Source organism: Aythya marila, assembly GCF_965140915.1.
Source record: "Aythya marila genome assembly, chromosome: 7".
NCBI classification, from domain to species: Eukaryota; Metazoa; Chordata; class Aves; order Anseriformes; family Anatidae; genus Aythya; species Aythya marila.
The window spans coordinates 11259067-11282013 of NC_139048.1; the positions used below are offsets into that span (position 1 = coordinate 11259067).

The window sequence follows — 22947 nt, forward strand, 5'->3', positions numbered from 1 at the left end:
TAATGTGTTTTTGCTTGGAGATAAAAGCCCTTTCTGTGAGTTTGTGAATGTCTTTTGTAAGTACCTGTGTATGTGCTAACAGTTGCCAGAAACCACGAGGCAGAGTGTGCTGAGTTGTAGTGTATGAAAATTTCTGGACTTTGTTGGTCCCTGGAAAAGTGGTCTATCCTTATTAGAGCTTACTAAAAGGTGGTGTTAGTAAATACTGGTTGTGACCCACCTTGATGATGTATCAGAGGAAAAATCTATTTTTTTATAACAGCTTGACCAATTTTTTTTTGAAATCCACAAACTCTTTAGCCATTCCTCCTGTTTATTTGTTATACCATGTGCTTGCTTGTTGACTCTTAATTTTATGGGCTTGTCTTTCTCTTTTGGCTGAAAAAAAAAAAAAAAAAAAAACAAACAAAACAACAAAAAAAAAAACAGCTTGTGGTTTCATGAATGCATAGCAGGGTTTGGTTGTGTGACAACTCTTTGGTTGTGATGTGGAAAAACATCACACTGGGTTTTGGCTGCTTTCTCTGTTTAAAGTGATGCCTGGTATTTTATTCTTGTTCTAGATCAAAACAGACAACATGGAAGGATTGCTCCTACTTTGTAAACAATTTACTTCAATTACTGTTTATCATAACATTTACAAAACTGTCACATTTAAATGCAATTTAATGAATTATTAAACATGTCAATCTTATTCAATGATAAACATGCATACATTTCAAGAAGTGGAAGAAAAATTATAGAAGAGAATTGTATGTTACCTAATATATAAAATGTAATATTACTTTTTTTTCCAAGTAATTTCTGTATATCATCTGCAAAAAGTCCAGGAGGAAATATTTCTTAAATCATGTAGGAATTTACGCTTGTTTACATAGAACCATATTGAAATTTATAGAAATCATCCATTTTGATTTCATGAAAGACTACAGGACTTTTATAATGTGTACTTGCAAACTGTGCTGCGACTTTTCTGACAAGGAGGGTGCAGGAAATAATAACATCAGTAGCTAAGGTGTGAGCTTGCTACAGATGAGCATGAAATGAAAAACTGTTTTGTAAGAGGCACCTGTTCAACAGAACTATGTAACTGTAGAAATGTAGCTTCCCAAATAGAGGATCCATATGTAAAACAGGGAATTGAAACAGCTAGCCTGAGATTTCCAGTTCACAGGGAAGTTTCTGAGCTACTTGCTAGACCTAATAATTACAGTCAGGGTTTTTTTTTTCTTTTTTTTTTTTTTTTTTTTTTCCTGCTTTGCATTGTGGTGTGTAAAAAGAAACCTGGGCACTCTTCATAGGTGGGAGCTGCCCATGTCTCTGCTCATGTCTCTCTAAGCAGCAGACAGAACAGGTTCTAGCTATGATGTCCCTTCCTGCTTCTTTCCATGTCATGCAACGCCCCAAAACCTGTACTATTTCCATACACCTTTTACATCAAAAAGCTTGAGTAAGGCAAAAAGTTGGGAACTGCTCAGGAGCTGCTGCGTCTTTAAAGTACCCTTGGAACATGCATGACAGTCATTGTAAAGGATCTGCAACTTCTCTCTTACAGCTGCTCAAAGGAAAAACAGTGAGGTTAATTTCCAACACAGCTTGCCAGAGCCTATAACCCTGCAAGAATAAATACAGGCTTATTCCAATAGACAAAATAATGTTGGCTATTTTATCTCTTGGTGAACAGTGATTTTTTCATTGTTTGAGATCGCTCTGGTGGTCATCCGTATCTGGGATGGGCCCTGAAAAAGGAGGCTAAGATTTTAAAGCAGCAAAATTTTGCCTGCACCAAAGAAGAGACTTTCTACTGCTCAGTGCATTTAAGACTACAATTTATGAAGTAAAAGCCAGGCTAAGCATTGTTAATGTGCACTTGAAAATATGTTTGGCAATAAAGATGATGCAGACACGTCTCTCTTTTTCTATGACTGAGGTATAAAGCCCCCTCTGAGAACTGTAGGCTTTTAACCACTAGTGCATCTCAAACTAAGGATTCAGCAGAATCTCCCTATGAAACACTGCTTTGCTGACTAATGGAAATAATTCAACTATCCATCTTGATGTGCAAATGATGAGGCTCAGGTAATGACAGCAGATGCATATGAGCATCCTGAGAGGGTGGCAGAAAATGTGGATTTGGAGTGCAAGCTGATGATGCTGACCATTGATTTTGTATGGCTGACTTTATTTCCATTACTTAATATTTTAAACTTCAAGGTTGTATTAAAATGAGACAAGAGATGACTAGCATTCTTGTGTTGCATTACTTCAACAGCCCTGTGAAAGATGCTGCAGGTCTGAAAACAGTTTGCTTTCTACACACAGTTGCAGTTTTAAAACTTGTTTTTGGATGAAGAGGGGACTCAGGCACTGCTGTACAGACTCACAGGTGATTTCAGTCTAAACTAAGGAGCAAAACCATTTTAGATATCTGATTTTTAGAATGATTGTGTCTATTTTACAGGCCTAGAGCTAATAAATGTCGGTGTTATAGCCAGTATCATGAAATGAAACACAGAGAAAAACAGTCCACAAATACAGTTTAATTTTCTGCATGACGTTGCTGCCCTGTTTTCCTTGAACACTAACACTTAAGGTCTTCATCTCGCCTTCTTTTGCATGATGCCTGAAGGATTCGAAGTCACTTAGGAGATGAGATATGCCCAGTTCTTATTCATTTTGCATTTTTTTTAGACATCTTCCTTTTGTTTCTAGATGTTTAATGCTCTATATACTTTCAAAAAAAGGGAGAGAGAAAAGACTGATTGTTTGACTAGTTAGTGTTTTTTTTTGTTGTTGTTTCTCTTCTCTGAGAAATGAATTTCTGGGACCTCATTCCTTCAGAGGAAGATAACAGCTGCCAATACAAGGTGACTTGTAAATGCAAGTGACAGACTTGCAAAGGCTGAATTTGGGCAGAAAAAAAAAAAATGACACTGTCTCATTATAGTGGGAATGATTTGTTTATGTAATTTTTTTAGTACCCTGCATAAAAGCAGATGACTTATCCTGTAAGTAGAAAGCAAAAGAGAATAACATCACTTCCGATTTAACACATTAGAGTGAGGTGGAAAAAACTCAGTTCGCTAGTTGCAAATGTTTTTAGTTGTCTAAATCACTAAAACTCCAGCAAGAACCAGGGACCAAAATTCTACTGAGGGTCAGGTTCTCTGTTATCGAACTGGTGGGAATACCTAAAAATACTTTGGAATAGACAATTGTTTGAAATACTAAGAATTAGACAGCTCACAGGAGAATCGATTGTGAACCCCTTGCTGCAGGGGATTCTGTGTATTTTCACATTTTATTGGTTTGGGGTTTTATCTGGAGTGGGAGGAAGGAAAAAATGGAGCAAAGATGGAAAGAAAATGGGTAAGTGATGAAAACAGCTGTTTGGAGACTTTTAAAGCTGTTGAATAATTCAATTTTCTTTGGGACTATTGAATGAGACCATACCTTTTTAATGCAAAACCAGACAAGTTCAGTTGAGCTTGATCGGTGCATTTTTGAATTGAGTTTAGATTGCTTAATTGTATTCTAGCCAAATCATCAGCATTAAAAGCATTTTAAGAACCTGCAATTGTAAACTGTTTACTTAAGATTAAAAAAAAAAAAAGAAACAAAATGGCATTGTTTAATAAGTAGAAAGTATTTAATTACATAGCAGATGACCTCAATCTAGGAAACTATCTACAGAATGTTGATAGGAAGCCCATATAACTGAATTTATAAGTCTATACTAAAGGTCCTTTGCATATGTAGATATATTTATATATTGTACTGCTAAAGCACTTCATACCCATGGCTGTGCTGACAAGACAGGGATTTGGACTGCTGGGATGAAAGCAGTGCTGCTGTCCCTTGCCTGAGTTCTACCAGTGCCATCAATATAGCTGTTAAGTGCTTCCTTGTACTTCTGTACATTCAGGGTCATGTCACTTGTCAGTGCAGACTGGCAAGCAGGAACTTAAATATAATTGAGACTCTGGGTCACAGCTCAAGCTAAACTGAGAAAAATACTTCCACTGATAATTTTTTCCATCAAAATTATTTTTACCATCATTCAGAAGGTGTTTTGAATTGCATTAAAAAAAAAGCAATAAAACAATTCTGAGTAATAACATTTTTTTAAAAAAAGCTTTTCTCCTGTTGTCCTGTTGTATGATTTTTATTTTTTGTTTTCATATGGAGGCTTCCCCTCTTTTGCCTACTCTATTTCCTACATCTACCTCCTCTTCTTGTCTACCAATTAATATAGAAAAGAGTTTTAGAAGGGCAAATCACAGTGAATATTTCTATTTCCTATAAATAATGAGGTTGTCACTTGATATGAGGTAGAGATATTTGTTTCATACCATCTTGCTTTTCTACCTCCCTTGCATAAAAAAACAAACTAGAACAAAACACAACAAAAAACAAACAAAAAACACAACAAACAAAAAAAATAAACTCTGAAATCTTTACTGTGAATTGTTGTTTTTACCTATGGAAGGAGGAACTGTATTAATCAACTTAAATCAGAAGCAATAGTTCGCACATGTTTTAATGCAAGGTGCCTAGCACCATAAAGCTAGGACCTACTGAAAAAAGTTGTACATTGATAGCAAAATACTTCAAGGCAGAAATCGGTACTTGAGTCCTCAGAAATCAAAAAAGAAGTAGGTGATTTTTTTTTTTTTTTTAACCCAGTAAGGGTGTAGTAAACATGTAGTAGGTATTAAACATGCATCTACAGGAAAAAAAAAAAAAAAAAGGTCTACTGCCCTTTCTGTCTGTCTTTCAATATCAGCCCCTAAAAGATCTAGGGTAAGATTAAAAACATAATAATAATTGAAAGTGCAGATCACTGTGTAAACAACATGCTCATATGGTGCCATGTCTAATTCGTGCTTGGAATTACTGTAATTGCCTGTGCAAGCTGGGTAATTGAGTGTGGAAATTATGACCATGATTTCCCCATTTACCTAAGCTGCAATGAAAGTCAGTTGTGCTTTATTTACATAGTGGCCTTTTCCACTAGGTCCTTTGGTGCAGATGGTTGCAGTGGGACTGATCACTCTGTGGCAGCACATTTTTTCGGAGGTCCAAGGATAGTGAACAGAGTGGGGCTGGAAAAGAGAGATGGATATGGGAGAGATTATCACCTAAACAACCTGTGCTGTTCAACCAGGAGCTGCTTTATCACCTTCCTCCCCCCCCCCCCAACTAAGAAAGAAAAGTATTTTCTCAAGCAGCTCCAGCTCTTATAACTTGTAACCCTTGAGTGATACTGGTATTTTAGTACTTTGCGTTGAATTGGTATGAAGACAAACATCAACATGGTGCAGTGCTAGCAGGGAATAACTCATCCTCTGGTGAGGAGACAGTGTGTGCGTGTGTTCTCAAGGTGCTGTGGGAGATGTGAGGGCTTCCCAGGTGCAGTGACATTGAGCTGTCATTTGCACCATCCAGCATTTCCAGTGCTGCTGTGTCTGGCTGGGCCAAGCTGTGCTCCATGCAGCTGATAGAAAGTGTTGAACTCAGTTCATACCTTTCTTTCCATTTCTCTCTGTCAGACAAAGAGTTCTTGTCACTTTACTAGTTTGATGTGAGCAATCACTTTGTTTTCTACATACAGAGGTAGAAAGAAAAAGGGAAAAATGGAAGAAAAGGAAAAAAAAAAAAACACCACACCACAACAAACAACAAAACACTTTGGCTCTGTTTGACTCCAGGGTGTCTGCCTTTTCCTATTGAGATCAGTATCAGTGAACCAGAGTTATTGCCTCTTCATCTGCTTCTTTTTGAGTAAAATGTTCTGGTTCATTTTGTGCTGATATTTCCTGTGCCTTTTCAAACTGTGTTAGAAATTTTTAATGTGGAGCTAGCACTAAATAATGTGTTTCCTCTCAGGAGGAAATTAAAGCCAAAGGACCTGAGAATATTCTTTGGGAAATATGACGCTTTTGCTTTTGGCCTGATATTGCTTTAATCATCTGCTAAAATGTTAAAGCTTTTTTTTTTTTTTTTTTTTTTTTTTTTCTTTCTATTGAAGAATAAATTGATTTAGAAAGAGTAAGGATAAGACAGTTTTTATAGAAAGATATTACTGGTTTAACGACATGTCAATCACAGTTACAACTGGGTAGTCTTTAATCTTTAGATGCATTTATGCTGTGGTAATCCCCTTTAAATGGTAGGAAGCTTACATAGAGCTGAATTTTATTTTGGGTTGTCACAAGTAAATCTGGAGAGTGGAAACCTTTTCATACTGGCTGTAACTTACCCTAGGAAAAGGAGAGGCTGCTGTCTGATAAAACTATAACTTAATATTGCATCTTCACTGTTGGAAAGAAAATCATAATGAAATCTTTTAGGTTCATGAGACTTTTTCAAAATAGAAGTATATTTATTTGTCTCTGCTTTATGAGCTTTTTGAAGTAATGTTTTCTATCTTTTTTTTTTTTTTAAAACAAATGGGAAATCCAAGTTTTTTTCATATTTCAGAAAATTGCACTTAAGCCCCTGCTGTAGTGTCAGACAATTCTTTTTGGCACAACAGGTATTACAAAATCTGTGATAAAACTGAGGGAGCTTTTTACAGTAAAGGTATATATAGTATTACTTCCTACATCCTCCATCATCTCCCACTATCAGAAATATTTTCTGTGAGCATGTTGTGAATAGCATCAGTGTTCTCTGTAAAATAGGATGTAGCTTTCATTATTTTATTTTTTTTTGGGGGGGTGGGAGGGAGATTTTCATTTTGTCAAGTTCAGTATTAATAGGATTATTGGGTGGGGTAGCCTTCAAATGTATTCTTCGAGATTCCTCTGTAGTGAAGAATAAAAAAAGAAAAAAAAATCCCTTGGAAAGCTGAGCCTGCTGCAGCTTCTGAGTTTCTTTTGGGTCTGTGTTTAGTGCGGTTTGTGGGTTGGAAGAGTGCAGCCCCTGGGTTACATCATTCTTTTCACTAGGGCTTTCCCTATTGTTTCTTACTGAGGCACATCTTTAAATGAAGGAAATTGTAGGCAATAATTCATGATGTTCTGTTGCTTTCTGCTGGGTAAAGATCTGGCCCTTGGAGTGTATTACCCCAACTGCAGGAATTTCTCATCATGTATTGCCTTCCCTGAATGATAACCCCAGCAGGTGGAAATTACCACTGCTCCACTGGAAACCTATAGTATAGATACCATTTCCTATGTCTTTAATCTCTTTGGGGAATACATACTGCTAGTGGTGCTTATGGTACAACACTGAGCTAATTGATTAACAGCAAGACAAGGGTAAAGGCTAATAACCTACTTTCCTTACTGGGCTTTATGGAACAAGCAGCTTGAGGATAAAGGTGGTAGGTGACATGATGAGAATATTTTTCTTCTGTGAGACCTATTTATTCACTTGGTTAGGTAGCTCAAAGGCAAAAATACAGAAATATCATTCTCCCTGAGAACAGGTGTTGAGCAAGCAGAAGAGATGGTGGGAAAAATGGTATGTACTTCCCTGGAGGCACACATGTCAAATGTAAAACATAAGTCAAAGGGAATGGAATATAAAGTTTCATTCCATACCCGTGTCTTGATAAATGGCTGACTGTAAGTGTAAGTTAAATTAGTTTAGCAGATAGGTCAGTGAAGTGGTGACATGGCTGCAAGTTTCTGTTAGAAATGGTTCAGAGGGATTCTCTGTCATAATAAATGAATCCATTATATTTTTTTTTGGGGGGGGGGGGGGGGTGAGTGTTGGTGGGGGCAGAAGGTGGGCGGGTAATGGTTTGTAGTTAAGAGTGGAAACAATGTCTAGCTTTGGGCCAAAATTCCTCTCTGAAATCCTATCTTAATTAAGGTCAAGGTCAGATTGTTTGCTATAGGATGAGGTTTAATGAAGTTAAGTGAATAAACTAAGGAGCAAATAGACTAAAATTTGGGAATGCAAAGTTGGAAAAATCAGAAAAGTGGGAGAGAGATACTTAATTGACCACAGGTTTACACTTTGGAATTAAAGTGTTCCTTTTGTACAAAAGGAGCGTCTGAAAGTGAAGAAATAATTTTCAAGCCACTGAGAGCTTTTGAAATGAATTCTCTAAACTGATTCTCTAGTGTTCCCAGATTCTCTGCAACTTGCCAGAGCTTCAAGTGTTTGGATTCTGCATCAGATTTCTAAGGGATGAATCTTATCCCGAGAGCTTGGAAATCAATACTTCTGGATTTGTAGGTAGGGAGTTCGTATGTTGTTAACATCCTGTGGAAGGACAACTGATAGAATTCTGAAATTCTCAGAAGAGTTCAAAACAGTCTTTTTCCTCCAGCTTTCAGTGTTGCATTCGTTCAGCTGTTAAAACCACTTTTCTTCAGTGTGGTGAGAGGAACTGGCCACTTGACAATGCTACACTGTTCTGACAGGGTGGTTAATTTTGCTGATGAGCACCAAGAGTAATTCTTATTAAGCTTATAATAATTTTGAAAGTGGCAGTTAATACTTTTTTGTTTATTTTCTGTTCTAACAACCTTAAGGGCTATGGCAAAACAGAGTTTGAGATGTGTAGGCTAGTTCCAGTACCAAGATAATATCCTATAAGGAAATCCTCCCTGTACCTGTGTTAGTTTTTACTTAGCATAAGAGATGGAGGTTTGGTTCAAAGCACAGCTAAAGGAGTTGACGAAAGTGATAGCAAGGGAGGTTTGTCTCTGTTCCTAAAAAAAAAAAAAAAAAAATATTTTCTTAATCATCATTGTTCCATCTGGAAAACAGCACTAATCAGTTGTTATTTAAAAAAAATAAATAAATAAAAAGGAAAAGTTAGTGATTTGGTTCTACTCAGCAGACTTTTTTTCTTGATTTTGCTCTCTGCTGGCAGGAAGTCAGGAACTGACTTGGATTTCCACTCCAAAAAGACATCCCCACATCCCAAATTTGAAGTTCTGTATGTGTGTATGAGAATGCATGAGACTGTGAGAATATCTCCCACTGCATCCCACTTAACATTAATTGAGGAGGAGGAGAAATGGAGACAAAGGTAATCAATCACTTGGGACTACCATTCTTCTCCTACGTTTTCTTCCAAAGCCTTGAGGATATTGGCAGAAGGCAGCTCAGGTCTGTTATCCTTGAGATAATAGGATCATGTTGCACAGCTTAATGGGTTAATAAGATTTGAATTGTTGTGTATTGGTTTGTAAGGTGAGTTGAACTGCCCAATCTCTTTGAGTTGGCTTCCTAATAAAATGTGTGCTGGGGAAAGATGAGATGAGAAAAGATGAGAAGTTCTCTTGACAGATAGAAAGGATCCCAGGTCAGAATGTCTTGTCTTGATTATTTCTTCTGTCTAGTCTTGATTGTTTCTTGACTGTTTCTACCTTTCTATTATCCTATCCTTCTATTTGTCCCCTTCCTCCTTATCCTTTTCATCCTTCCTTACCTTGCTCAGGATCTGTAATGAGTGCAGTTCCTGTCCCTCATTCCTTGATGGAAAACCTCTACCTGTTCCTGATCCTGTTCCTCTCTCCCCTCTAGCATGATTGAAAAATATAGCAAGAGAAATATGAGATTGGTATGCACAGGGGAGGGAGGCTTTTTAATTCTTTTTTTTTAAATTTAAAACTGGATTAATTTTTTAAATCTTAAGGGGACTCATTTTGACCACATTGCTGCTGAAAGTATCTCAGGTCTAATACTTCCCTTGAAGATATTTGATGCTAATACGTCTTTACTTATACAGGAGTTATAACAGTGTCCTGGTCAAAGATGGAATTACTGGCTTCTGCCAGGCTCTATCTAAAAGTCACAGGAATGGAGCTGAATGTGTTCTGAATCCTGTGGAAGTAAATATTGGATATGCTGTTCGTAAAGGGAAATATTGGATATGCTGTTCAATTGTTTAATACAAACAGCTGTCTTCATGCCTCAGTCAGCGGTGGAATCTGTAGCTCATGTTGGTCATAACTCGTTAGCTCTTGTACAGCTTTTTTTTTTTTTTTTCCTGACACTGGGGATTAGTGACAGGCTTTCTGTTCCACCTGGTACTATCTTTTTCTCATCCTGTTTTACCCTTCAGCTTTGTGTGGTTGTGCTTTAGGAATAGCAGTAAGAGGGTGACCTGACAATTTCATATGGAGGAAGTTTCACTAATCAGGATGTGTCTGTATCAGAATATTAAAAAAGCCAATAACTCATGTTTTAATTATGCTTGTTTCTAAAAGAACTGGAAATGAGGAGTCTTTATTTGAATACATCTTGCTTCCTTGAATAACTTGTTTTTGAATAAATCCTCTTTGCTGAAATACAACAGTTTTCATTCTGATAGCATCAACCTGTTCTATAGAATATAGAGCAGAACTCCAGTGAGAATAGACCTTTAACAGGAATTTATATCCCAAGTCTGAAATGTGCACTTTATATCTGTTATCATCCCTGGGTGCCTGTTAAGGGATTACTTACATCTTACCATCCTAAGTTTCTTTCCATAAACAAATGAAACCTTTGAGTCTGAGGTTCAAGGAATATGCTAAAATGAAACATGTTTTAACAGCTCTTTGGGGAGAAAGAGATAAGGTATAAAAGTGAAGAATTGATGACCTATTAACTGTTGCAATTTCCCACCATGAATTATTGACAACATGTGACATTACAACCTTACAAATTACTGTCCATAAACAGCTTGGAAAATATGACCTTTGCATTACAATTGGTCTCAAGATGCCTTCCAACTTATTACATACAGCTGCTGCTGGCATATTTTGTTGCAGCTGGAGTGGGTGAGAGAATGTAAGGAACTGAAGAACTTTGACTGTATAATCAGGAAAATATCACACCCCAAAAAGACTTGATAATGGCTGAAATGTCTCTTTTTAAGACTGGGCTCAATACTCTGGAGTTTTGGGGGCATCAAATTTTCGTTAATGAACTGAAGAAAGCCAACTAATTAAGTTTATTTGTCCTTATATTCTGTCTTGTCCCTTTTTAAAGCAAATGACTCTGTTCATAGATACTGTAAAATAATGTTATTCTTATTTTTCATACTTGTTTGATTGTGATGACCAGTGGGTGAAAGCTGAATGAATGGTTTGTTTCAGTTTTATTATGGCGAAATGAGTGCACTAAATTCTTTTTGTTGCTCATATGATTAGCACAAGCTAAAATGTGCTGAATTTCACCCTGAGAATTCTGCTGATTTAGGATAAGCTGAGAACACAATGACTTGATTTTCCATCTTTTCTTTTTAGCATTATTTAACAACTAAATGAATATTGGCAGCCGGAGAGCTCATAAGGTGGCTTTTGAATCTTAGGCCTGAGACACATTAAATTCTAATTTAACTCCTTTAACAAAGGGTTGCCATAAGGAAGTGAGACCTCCCACATTTCTGCTAGAGCAAACCAAAACCAGGACAGGGGTGATGCAGTTTGTTATTTTAGGGTAAGATGCATAGGAAATGCTAGAACAGTGTTTGCAGGGTATCCCCACCACAGTATAATAAGACTAACAAATCAAAAGTGTCTCTGCATGAAGCTTTTTTGTTTTCTCAGCATCTGGGAAACATTACTTGTGTCTATTAGTATACTGTTCATCACTGACAGAAGACCAGTAGAAGCAGTGTACGTTCCCAACTGTATTGATGGGGAAACTAGGATTATGGGGTGGGAGGGAGTGTGTGTGCACGTGTGAGGAATAGAAAGCTTGGATTTGACTCCTGCTCTCTTAGAGCTAGGCAAGGTGGAAGCCGTGATTTAAAGTTAGAGCAGACCAGAATGTTATTAAGTCCATCTCCGTGTGCAGTAGAGGACAGGGTAGAATATCAAGAATGAAGAGCCAGAAGTTCATCAAACTAAGTATTCCCTTCCTGCCTTCCATAACTCTTAAGCATTGCATGCTTGATATGTATAATAAAACCAACTTACATGACAGAACTGTTGTTAGGAGTGATCAATTAATGTTTTCAGGGCACTTTTGGGACCTAAAGATGAAATTCACTTATGGTCATAAGTTTCACTTCCCCTGTTGCCCCAGGATGAAAGTTTTACTTTAAAGATTCAGTTTCTTCCCTGGGGTAAGAGGGAAGCAGTCTATTCAAGAGCATCATCCTTATCTCTGTAGTTGCCTTGTGGCTATACAACATCATTCAATAATTCTGTCAAGTAGTATCTTTTGCTTGTGACAGAGTGCTAAACAGTGATTTATTGCTTGAATACACATTGCTTTCATGAAAGTGATTTGTTTAAACAACAGTAGCATTAAATAAATTATTCACTGCATACTGATGTTTCACTTTTATATGATGTAGTGAGCTCCTAAACAAGCAATCTGGGTATTGTGTATACCACATTAATCCTACTCTTTTTTCCTTGTATCCCCTCACCCCTGGTCTTCTACCAGGACATAGTTTCTTACTCAAGGAAAGACCTTTAGTAGCCTTTCTCTACTTTGTTACCTTTTTTGAGATCTTTCCACTTCGTTCTTTCCTCAGACAGAGTTGGGTGAATTATGTTCAAGTGGAGGCTTGGATTAGTGGTTTGGGAAATACTGTGTGTGTTTGGAGTTTATAGGTGTTTCTGAATCCTCCAGAAAGTCCTGTCTTAACCAGGAAGACACAACCATAAATAAAGCTGGGAAAGTAGGATCCCAATGGTAGTATGTGGTATGTTTTCATGAAGTCTCTTCTCACACGTTTCCTCAGTTTCTGAGCGCGCTATATGCTGTTCTCTTTTAACTGCCTGTGGCTATGCTCAAGCACTAGTTTGCACATAAGTTCAAGTCTTTAAGAAACTCCTGAGAAGTAAGTTTTCATTTGTAGATGCAGGCTTTCCAAATGTGCGTTTCAGAAATGGCTTCTCAGCACTTAAAATCTTTGTCCCTTTGGCAAAGCCCAGAGCATCCTGAATAGCTCTGAGTCTTTCAATAGCAAGCTCAAGAGCAGGCCAGGCACAGAACAGCGTAGTGCTTTTATCCAATTGACCCTTTCACCATTGCTGGATGTCCACTCTAAATCACTGGCAGGAACTGCATGTTTAAGCAAGAGCTGATGATTGACGGTGAATATAATAAGGTGTAAGAGAATAAATTTCCTTCCAAGTGGTTTAGGGCTTCACCCTGCTCTGTCCTTAATTCTGAAATAATTCCCCAAAGGTCTATGTGGGTATTCAGTAAAATGAATAAACAGAAGACTGCATTTCTCTCTTGAAACATGCACAGAGGACTTCTGCTAAAGGTTTTTAAACATCAATGCAATTAGTGTGTAATCGATTCTCTTCGTACAGACTTTTGTCTTCTGAAATGAAACCTTGTGTCTTTCTTAACTATTTGCCTTTGTATTAAAACATTTCAAGATGACAGGCAGCTTTTTTTTTCTCTTGTTTTTGTCCTCCTTTCCCTCTTTGTCTCCTTCTGACTGGAAGAAAATCTATTACTACATTTACTGGGAACTTGAATATCTCTGCTTTTGCTCCTACAGCAGTTTATTCCCTCAATTTTTAGCTCCTTTTCATTACTGTATTTTTGTATTTTTTTTTAGTTTATTAATCACATGTGGAGATGATCAGATATTTTCAAGAAAAAGAATCTTATTGAATGAAAGGAGAATTTGTAAGAATAGATTTCAATGTTGAGGCGAAGACTCAAAGTGGGGAATTAAGTCTCCATTACCAGCACCAGTTATTCAGAACATTTTTTAATATTTTAAAAATTATTTTTATTTTTTAAATTTGAAATTATATTTATTCTTTTAAATTATTTAAAAAATATTTTTTTAAAATTACTTTTAGACCATTAAAAATTAGTTTCATCCAAATGACAACCATGAAGACCGTAACTATCTTTAAAAGATTTGTGGAAGAGTGTGGTGGTTTTTCCGTGCTAGGCAGCTAAACACCACAACCGCTCTCTCATTCCCCCTCTTTAGATGAGGAAGGGAAGAAGTAAAGAACAACTCATGGGTTGAGATAAGGATAATTTATTTAAAGGGAAAAAAATAATTAAGGAAAAAATTATTATAAACTAAACAATTTAAAAAGGAGAAAAAGGGAAAGGGGAAAAGGAAAAAAAAAAAGGAAAAACAAACAAAACAAAGGCTATATGGAAGTGCAGAGGAAAGAAATTACTCTCTACTTCCCACAAATGAATGATGCTTGACCACGTCCTTGAAGCAGGGCCTCAACGCACGTAGCCAGTGTTTGGGAGGAGGACTGATGTTTTCACAAGAGCCCACCCTTCCCCTCTTCTTCCTGTTTCCACCTTTTATTGCTGAGTGTGACATCGTATGGTATGGAATATCCCTTTGGTTTAGGTCAGCTGACCTGGTGATGTTTCTCTTCTCACTTTTTTGCCCACCCCCTAGGAGGGTTAGAGAGAGTCCTGCTGCTGTGCCAGCACTGCTCAGCGGTAGACAACACTGGTGTGATAACACTGCTGTTCCAGCTACAAGTGCAGAGCACAGCACTGTATGGGCTGCCGCAGGGAAAGTTAACGTCCCAGCCAGACTCAGTACAAAGAGATGCCTCATTTTACTTCTTTATTATAACACATATCATGGTCTCCTCTAAAAGCTGTCAGCATGACAGATCCCTGTAAGATGAGTGTAGTAGAAACTGCCATATATCTTGCTCTACTGATTGTTTTTCATATTTTTCTTTATAACTCAATGTGATACAACTAGGGGGAATGGTTTTAAACTAAAAGAGGGGAGATTTAGATTAGATGTTAGGAGGAAATTCTTTACTTACAGTGAAGCACTGGAACAGGCTTGCCAGAGCAACTGTGGATGGAGCAGCTGTAGGTATTCAATGCCAGGTTGGGTGGGGCCCTGGGCAACCTGATCTAGTAGGAAGTATCCACAACATAAAATGTGAAGAAGCTTCCCAACTCATTTACATTTAGTATTCTGAACCCACTAGGTCCTTTTGATCTCCTAGGTCTTGTGAACTGAGAAGAAGAAAACAGTTCAGGACATTCATGACTTTACGGCTGTCTTTCACATCTCCTTCATTGTCTCCTTCTCAGATTCAGTTTGAGAAAATTCTCATTAAAAAAAAAAAATAAAGCCATTCCACATCCTTGATCATTCTTGCTGGCTTTATCTGATCCTTATATTATTACGCACAATAGCCACCATGGCTTTTGCATTAGGATGAGTGTAATCTGCTGACTGCTGAAAGTTAATAAGGTGAAGCATCATCCTCTGCAAGGCCAATTTTAATGTTTTCTCTCTAAAATTCTGCTATCACCTCCTGTCACAGATATGGTTGTGGGTAACATCAGAGTGTTTTTTGTCCCTTATAAAAATATTTTTTCATTACAGGTTCTTTATAATACAGAATGTGGTGAAATCAGGAGTTGGTAGTCTGGGTACATAATCACATGGCTCTCCTTCTCTGTCATCATGCTTTTCCTATCTTCCTTTGCCTGCAGATCTACAGTCCATGTGAAAAACAAATTAACAAGTATTCACATCTCCATAGTTCTTGGAACTGGCCTAGTTTTTACAGTCCCTGATACTTGCTAACAGGTAAAAAAAAAAAAAAAAAAAAAAAAAAAAAAAAAAAAAAACGTAATGGTAATAATATGAAGAACAAGATTTGTACTGATAATTTGCCCCAAATAATGAGTTCTAGATTTCTCTTTATTCATGAGCAGTCTGTAAAATTCTTATTCGTGAATTATTCAGACTTGCTTGTGAATTTCTTTGAAAAATTTCCTTACACAGCTGCCACACCAAAGAGCTTATTGAGAATATTCTTTTGTTTTGGTGGCTTCCTTCTTTTTCCCAACTGTAAAGTTCTATGTTGCACTAGAGAGGTAGAGAGGAAGAAAGAAAAAGTTGTTCAATTATTTGCAGTCTTGGATTAAATGCTGCATACGTTTGTACACTGCAGCCTAGCCAGAAAAAATATGGATTATTAACAGATAATGCAGAAGAAAGCTTCAAGTCCTTTTGCTTTCTGCTCAATTATAGCAGACCAACAAGCTTGTGAAAACTTAATTTAGTGCTTCTTTCTCATTGACTTATGTTCTTGCTAAGTAGGTGATAGAAAGGATCTCTAGAGTTTAATAAGGGTTTCATGGATCACGACACATTGAGGTATGCTTATCCAGCCACAATCAAGACAGTTTTTTTTTAATTTTTTCCCCAGGAGAGTCTTATTAAGGGTAGCTAACAGCACTGTCATTTTTACACAGTTACATGTATTACAGTATCTCATTACAAAAATATTGAGGCCTGGTTGTGCTGTGTGGTATAGTTCCTATACCTAAACATTTACAGTCCAGACAAATAGAGCAAGCAAACTGTACACCAGCACTATTGTTTATTCCGGAAACTCTAGATGTGTTACATATTCCTTGCATGGGTGAAGAGCACCAGAGAGGGTCAAGACTGATGAGACTGGGAGGTGTTACAATATGAGGAAACAGCAAAAATCAACCTGTGAGGTAGAGCGTTTAGCTGGCATATGATTGAAACTAGAAGTAGAAGGCAGAGCTAAGAAGAGCACAATATCACTGGTATACGTTATGGGCAAAACATAGTCTCTATCAGGTTATTAATCCTAGCACAGAATTAATGTTCATGAAGGCCATCTGCAGTTATTCATTCCATGCTGGAAATTGGTAGTCCTAAGGCTGTTGCTTGAAGAAGAAAAACAAACAAACAAAACACACACACACACACACACACACACAAAAAGAAAAAAACAACATGACCACTCAACAGTGGTGCTGGTCAAGAAGACAATAGATATTAAAAATCACTTATCAAGTGTATTGTTTTCTAACGCATCCAACAAAGAGTTGAGAAAGGAACAGTATGTACACAAATAATGCTGAGAGTTGATGGTGCACCAGTGAGAAAAATGGGCAATTATTGGCTTAAATCTTTTTCAGTTCTGTGACTTAACCTGGGACAGCTACACTCTCAACTGAAACAGATGCAAATTTACATACAGAGCATAGATGTCTGAAACATTAAAGGAGAGGTGCTGTTTTGCCTCCATTAGCAACGGCCTGTTGTGATTTTTGAAAACAGCACTTAAATCCTATAGGACCAATCCTTCTGGCACAGTTTCAGGTCAATCTAGAGGTAGCATTGTAAAATTCAGACCCCAGGAAGTTATAGCGAACAACTTTAAAAATTTGATTGCATTCTTCTGTTTGAAGAATCTCTATCACCGTGGAGCTGTAAAAGTTGTTTGTTTGAATTTAGTACCCTGTTGTGCTGTGTCAAGTGGAAAGCATTCCCAGAGAAGACCTAGGGGTGATGAGAATACAGCTGATAAAATGTATCCAAGATGAGAGCACTGTTGATGTAAAAGAGAATGAGTTGGAATACCAGGCAGATCATTTTGCACGGTGGGTCTTTAATAATGATGATTAGACATTAGGCACAATGATTTTTCTGGTCTGCATCCATGTTTAGTCTAGCTTGAATAAGTACAGCAATGTTTTAACATCATGTTCACATAGTGTTCCTAGGACTAAATTTGCAATAGTGAGTAGTGCAAAACATAGATCCGTGTCTTAGTTACGTGGCCACAGACAGCATCTGTTGCTTTCTTCCTGTTGTGTTATGAACCTGATCACCCGTGTGCAGACTCTCTCAGCACCATGCTGCCCAGCTAGTTCAGCATTGTTTTTAATGAGACTAAATATTTTTTTTTGCCTAGGGAGAAAAGACAGGTTAAACGTAATCCTTGCATTAAGTTTGGAACTAGCACTGAAGTAAAGCATGAACTTGGGTCAGTACCCTGTGCAGTACCATATAGCCTTTCTAGATACATTTGTGTAGCAGATGAAAACAAGGTCAAAACAAAGATTTAACCTAGTACTAAAAGTGGGTTGGTAGTAGAGGAAAGGGGTGTGTGTGTGTGTGTTGGGGGGGGTGAGATGGTGTGGACCAGCTGAAGATACGTTTGAGAAAAATGAAGCTATGCTTACCCTACAGCTCCTCCCAAAGTTGCAGAGATCTTTCACGGGCCTGAACTGGATACTTCAAAGAGCAATAGTTTTGGTCCAGCCACTGATTTTCATCTTAAACCTATAGGCAGGCCTTTACAACCTGAGTCTTAAAAGGTAGTTATGGGTCAGGAGTTCTTATCAAACTGAAAAACTTTTGGTTTCAATTAAGACATCATGGCTTGCAAGGTATGAACAACCTGTCTTTCCTAGAATAGCTACTGGGAGCTGGTTTCATCTGGGAGATGTGTAAAACAGGTTTAAATACCTCTTCTGTCAGTCTGTTGTTTCCCAGGTGAGTGTACTAACTCACCTTTCCTTCTGTCCTTTTTTCTTCCGGGGCTTTTCAACTTTATATAAAGTAATTCAAACAAGCAAACACTTTTAGGGCTATACCATGGCTAGTGCTCACCAAGCATGCAATAGAGCCAAGAAGTTTTGCTCTTGGCTGTCATCACAAAGTGATGAAGACTTTTCTCTCCACTTCTATACGTGTTATGGCAGAAAAAAACTACTTCAAATGGTGTTCTTGCTGAAGAACAGAGGTCTTGCATTTCTCTGGAATAGGAAGAGCCATCTGTATTCAGACAAAAACTGGCATAAGACTGGATTTTCAACTTTTTTATTGTCTCTAATTTGCTTGTTGTTTTCTTCTTGCCCTTGTTGGGTTGTACTGATTGGTAAGCAGTAAAGAAGGGGGAAAAATACAGTCCCAGGGGAAGAAAATAAAACCAAAGAAAATAAAAAAGGTGAGACAGTATTTTTCATTTCATTACTGTGTTCCTTCACAGCTGTATTCTGACATTTAGAACAACATAATATGCATGTCTCTGTTCATTAGGTTTCTCAGCACTACATAGTGACAGCCACAGAGAAGGGGGAGGGGGGCAAAGAAAGGAAAGAAAGAAATGATCTTAAACATGAAGTAACCTTTGCAGGCTAAACAACAAAGAAATGAGAACAGCGAAGGAGAAATACATTTTCTGAAAGAGTAAACATAACCAAAATCATGGCCTTGAATTAGGTTATTCAAATAACATTATGAAGGGGAAAAGAGAATACTGAACTCAAGGCAGAAATAACTAATTTTCTGCACAATGACTTGTTTTGTATGCATATCTTTGAGCAGATCTATTACTAGTGTTTGAACCAGAGTAAATGACACAAGGAGAAGACTGCTGAAACTAAGGATTGCCTTAAAGCTGGGTCAGGAGCTGATACATGCCCAGGAAAATGGGAAATTTGTTCTAGCAATAAGTATCTACACCATGTGCAGGTATCTAAGCTATTACATAACGAACACCTTCATGTATATGATACAAGGTGTTGTCAAATACAAATACTAGCTTTGAAATGTTAAATATTATTTAATCATAATTTTACTCAGAAGCTAGTATATAACAATGTTACTTTAGATTTTAAAGGTCTAAGTTGCAACAACCATGCATATTTTAATGGGTCCTGGAGTACCTCTGATTGTAGAAGAATTGTTAGATACACACACATACAAACAAACCAAAAACAAACAAACAAACAAAACCAATATGACTTCCACCACGTTAGTTCAAAGTTCAAAACCAAGACATTTCAGCTCTCTGGAAGTGGGAGAAAAAAAAAAGGAAAACAAAAAACACAACTCATTGGCAGTTTTGTTTACTTTTGTCATGTCATTATTTCTGAGATGTCAATTACAATTTCTTTTTTTAAATTAAGAAATTAAAGTTCTCAATGGAGTTTTCTTTTGTAGAAATGTGGAATCATAGAATCATCTAATCATTAAGGTTGGAAGAGACCTACATGATCATTTGGTCCAACCAGCACCCTACTACCACTATCACCCAATAAAGTTTGTCTCTAAGCACCACATCCAATCTCTCCTTGATCAACCTCAGGGACAGTGATGCCACCACTTCCCTGGATTTATGATCTCTCCTCAAAGTTGGGAGGGGGAGAGAGAAGTCAAAACAATGAGAAACTCATGAAAAATAATTGTTTAATTCTAGCAGTTGCAAGTTGCTAATTTTAGTAATCCAGAAAATTAGGCCTGACTTTAATTCCTAGGTTTTACAGACGGGGGAAGTGGGCTTCATAAGATCTTTCTATGACTTTCCCCATGTCAGCTCAAGGCAAAGAATGTGGGAAAACCCTACTGTGTTTCTTACTTACTCTTCCTAATTTCTATGCCTGCTATTTTCTGGTCTACCTCTAAAACTACCAGATGTCAAAATATTTGTTAGGGGAATATTTATTAGTCATTTATGTCTCTAGTTCCTCTGGAAAGCAGAGGAGGATGGTGCCAAGAAAAGATAACAAGGCTTGGAAAAAGATATAAGCAGCTTCCCTGCAACTGTCCAGCTGCTTTGCAGATCAAGGGAGGCTGGAAGCTGAAAGCATGTGCAGCTCCCACATCATATGGAAGGTCTCTACGCAAGCTGGTGCTGAACCTTGTTACTGATTTTACCATTATTTCATCAGAAGAGCGGTTATTTGGAAAGGCTTTACATACTCCCATGTGCTCATACCTCCTTCCTCTTCTGTTTCCCTTTTACCCCTTTAAGTTTCATTCACTTGTGAAGTAGGGGATTTAAAGACTTGTTCAAAGGGGTGAGGGATAGCAGTGACATAGTCTGGACCCAGACACACAGCTGCCTGTCTGTCACCAATTAACATTCCTAGGAAAGAGGAGATTGAAATTTTAGCACTTTATAAAGCCTTAATTGGTTTGCAAATCATATGTGCCCACTGCTGCTCTGCCATCTGGGGGCTAACAATGTGCGTGGTGGCCATCTCTTCAAAGAGAACCTGCTGGTTGGAGGGAGGCTAGATGGCACTGAGGTCAGTGTGTTTTTGGGAGAGTGTGGGGGGGTGGTATCCGTGTCAGGATGCCCTTGGGAGTCAGCAGGCATAAGGAAGCGGTGTGTGTGCATGTGAAAACAATTGACATAAACTGCTCTCTGTCATAGCTGTTGTCCTTGGGGTCCCTGGCTAGGGCAGGAGTTAACCAAGAGGCTGTTTCAGGGGGACATGGATCATTTCCCAGTTTTCTGCAGGGTGGCTGTCACTGGAGTGTCATGCTGGGATCCATGGCCGATGGTCAGGGCATCCAGAGGGATCTGGAGGCAGCTTGCTGTAGTGGGGTAGGACTGGTGGGGAGCCATGTGAGGGAGGCACTGAGGAAATTAGGCCTGGAGACAGACTAGGAGTCACACGGGCTCAGTACTGAGCTGTACCTGGAGTTGCAGGGAGCCCTAGGGCAGGCCCATGGACTCAGCTCTTGGAGCTGCAGGGCTGCCCTCTGTGCCACCCTGGGCAGGCCTCATCTGCCCATTGGTAAAGGATAGAGTAGGCTGGTGGCTCCTGAGGGCTGTGAGGTGTCCCCACAGTGTGTTGGGGACTACCACTCATAGCTTTGGTGTGGGGAAGCCTTGGGCATCAGGTACCTAAATGGAGACCGTAGAAGAGCATCCCCATTGATTTCTGGAACTATTTGTGCAATGTCACCAAATTATAAAACTGGGGTTCCTGCCCTTGTCTTCTGCCTGGTGGGGTTTGCACTTTAACAGCTAGAGTTTCCAGCCAGTCTTTAGTGCACAGCAGGATGAGGCTCTTGTTTTGGATGCAAAGCAGTAAGTGGATGTAGATGAAGATGGGAAGCAGGAGGTTAAAATGGGAGTGAGCAGGTAGGAAGGGAGGCTTCTTCCAGTAGATGTCATAGAAGATGGTTGGTTCTGGTCGACTGCTGTTTTTTCAAGTGCTTCTCCTGTTTTCCCCATCATTCTGCATGTGACTTGTGTTCATTCAGATCACAAATGTTTTGGACTGACCTTGTTTGTGCTATGAGGAATTTAACTTGTGCTGTAGAAATGAATAAATCTGTTTCTTAAATGCATATAACCTGTTCCCTGTGCTTTCCTTTTCCAATAGCTATATGCTTATGTCCTCAGCTCCCACATTACCATGCTTTTTCTGGTCCTTATATACTGAGCATATCAGAAAAGATTCTGTTGCTGCTGTGGTGGGTTCAGGGCTATTTGCTTGTAGGAGGCAGGATGGCTTTTGCCTTTGGAAAATGGTAATGGCAAGTTCTGTTCCTTTCTCTCAGTGCAAGCAGTGACTTGGATAATCCTCTGCCATACTGCTGCTAGCTTCCACAGAGCTTATAGGGACTGAATTTTCTCCAGTCCTTGGCTTCTCTGCCAAATTGATAGAAACTAGCTGATGAAAATTAAAGTTATCAAGAGAATAGAGGGGTGCATATCTGTAAACCTAATTTCTTAGGAACCCAGGTTGAAGATGATAATGTATATAGATCAGGGGTTTTGTCAGATGAGAAGTGTTGTGCCTCTTCAATTTACAGCAGTCTTAATGGGATAGGAAGGAGGAGATGTATGGTGATCTGGTAGGGAAAAATACAAAATAAATTAGTAGCAATAATAATGGTCTCATAGTTTGTCCCAAATGTAGGTCTTGTTAAAGGAGCTTATCATCTTGAATGCCAGTTGTTATTATTATTATTATTATTAAGCTTTAACAAAAGAGCAGACAAATATTTTACTGGAAATTCTTTTTGATAAAATTACCCTCCTCCCCGGCAAGGTAATTTTATTCTAGAAGTGTCTGTTTTGACAGGAGGGAAGAGCTGTTTATCAAAAGAGCCAATAAAACTAAATGTGGAAACATTTCCATTCTGGCTAAATCTAAAGCTTCTCACTGAAGTTATAGAAGTGTCAGTTGTTGGAGACATTTGGAGGTCCCTAGTTCAACCTCCTGCTCAAAACAGAGTTATCACCAGCTTTAATAAGGTCGGCCCTATTTTTATCTAGTCAGGTCTTGAGAACCTCCAACAATGGAGGGCTCTGCAGGTGTTCTTGGTAGCCTGTCCCAGTGTTGAAGAATTTTTTTTCATGGATATTCTTTGCTGATATCCAGGCGAAGTCTCCCAGGCCACAGTGGGTGATCATTTGCCAGTTTTTTTTTTAATCTTTAATCATCTGCCACAAATGGAAAATTTGGCTGAACACAGGCTAGCGG

The 22947-nt window shown here is 38.2% G+C and overlaps 1 protein-coding gene across 3 annotated transcripts in view; it reads left to right on the top strand.

Moving 5' to 3' along the window:
- Positions 1-22947, top strand: part of SORCS1 (sortilin related VPS10 domain containing receptor 1) — a 286519-nt gene that overhangs the window by 68058 nt on the left and 195514 nt on the right. The gene's annotated exons all lie outside the window — the stretch shown is intronic.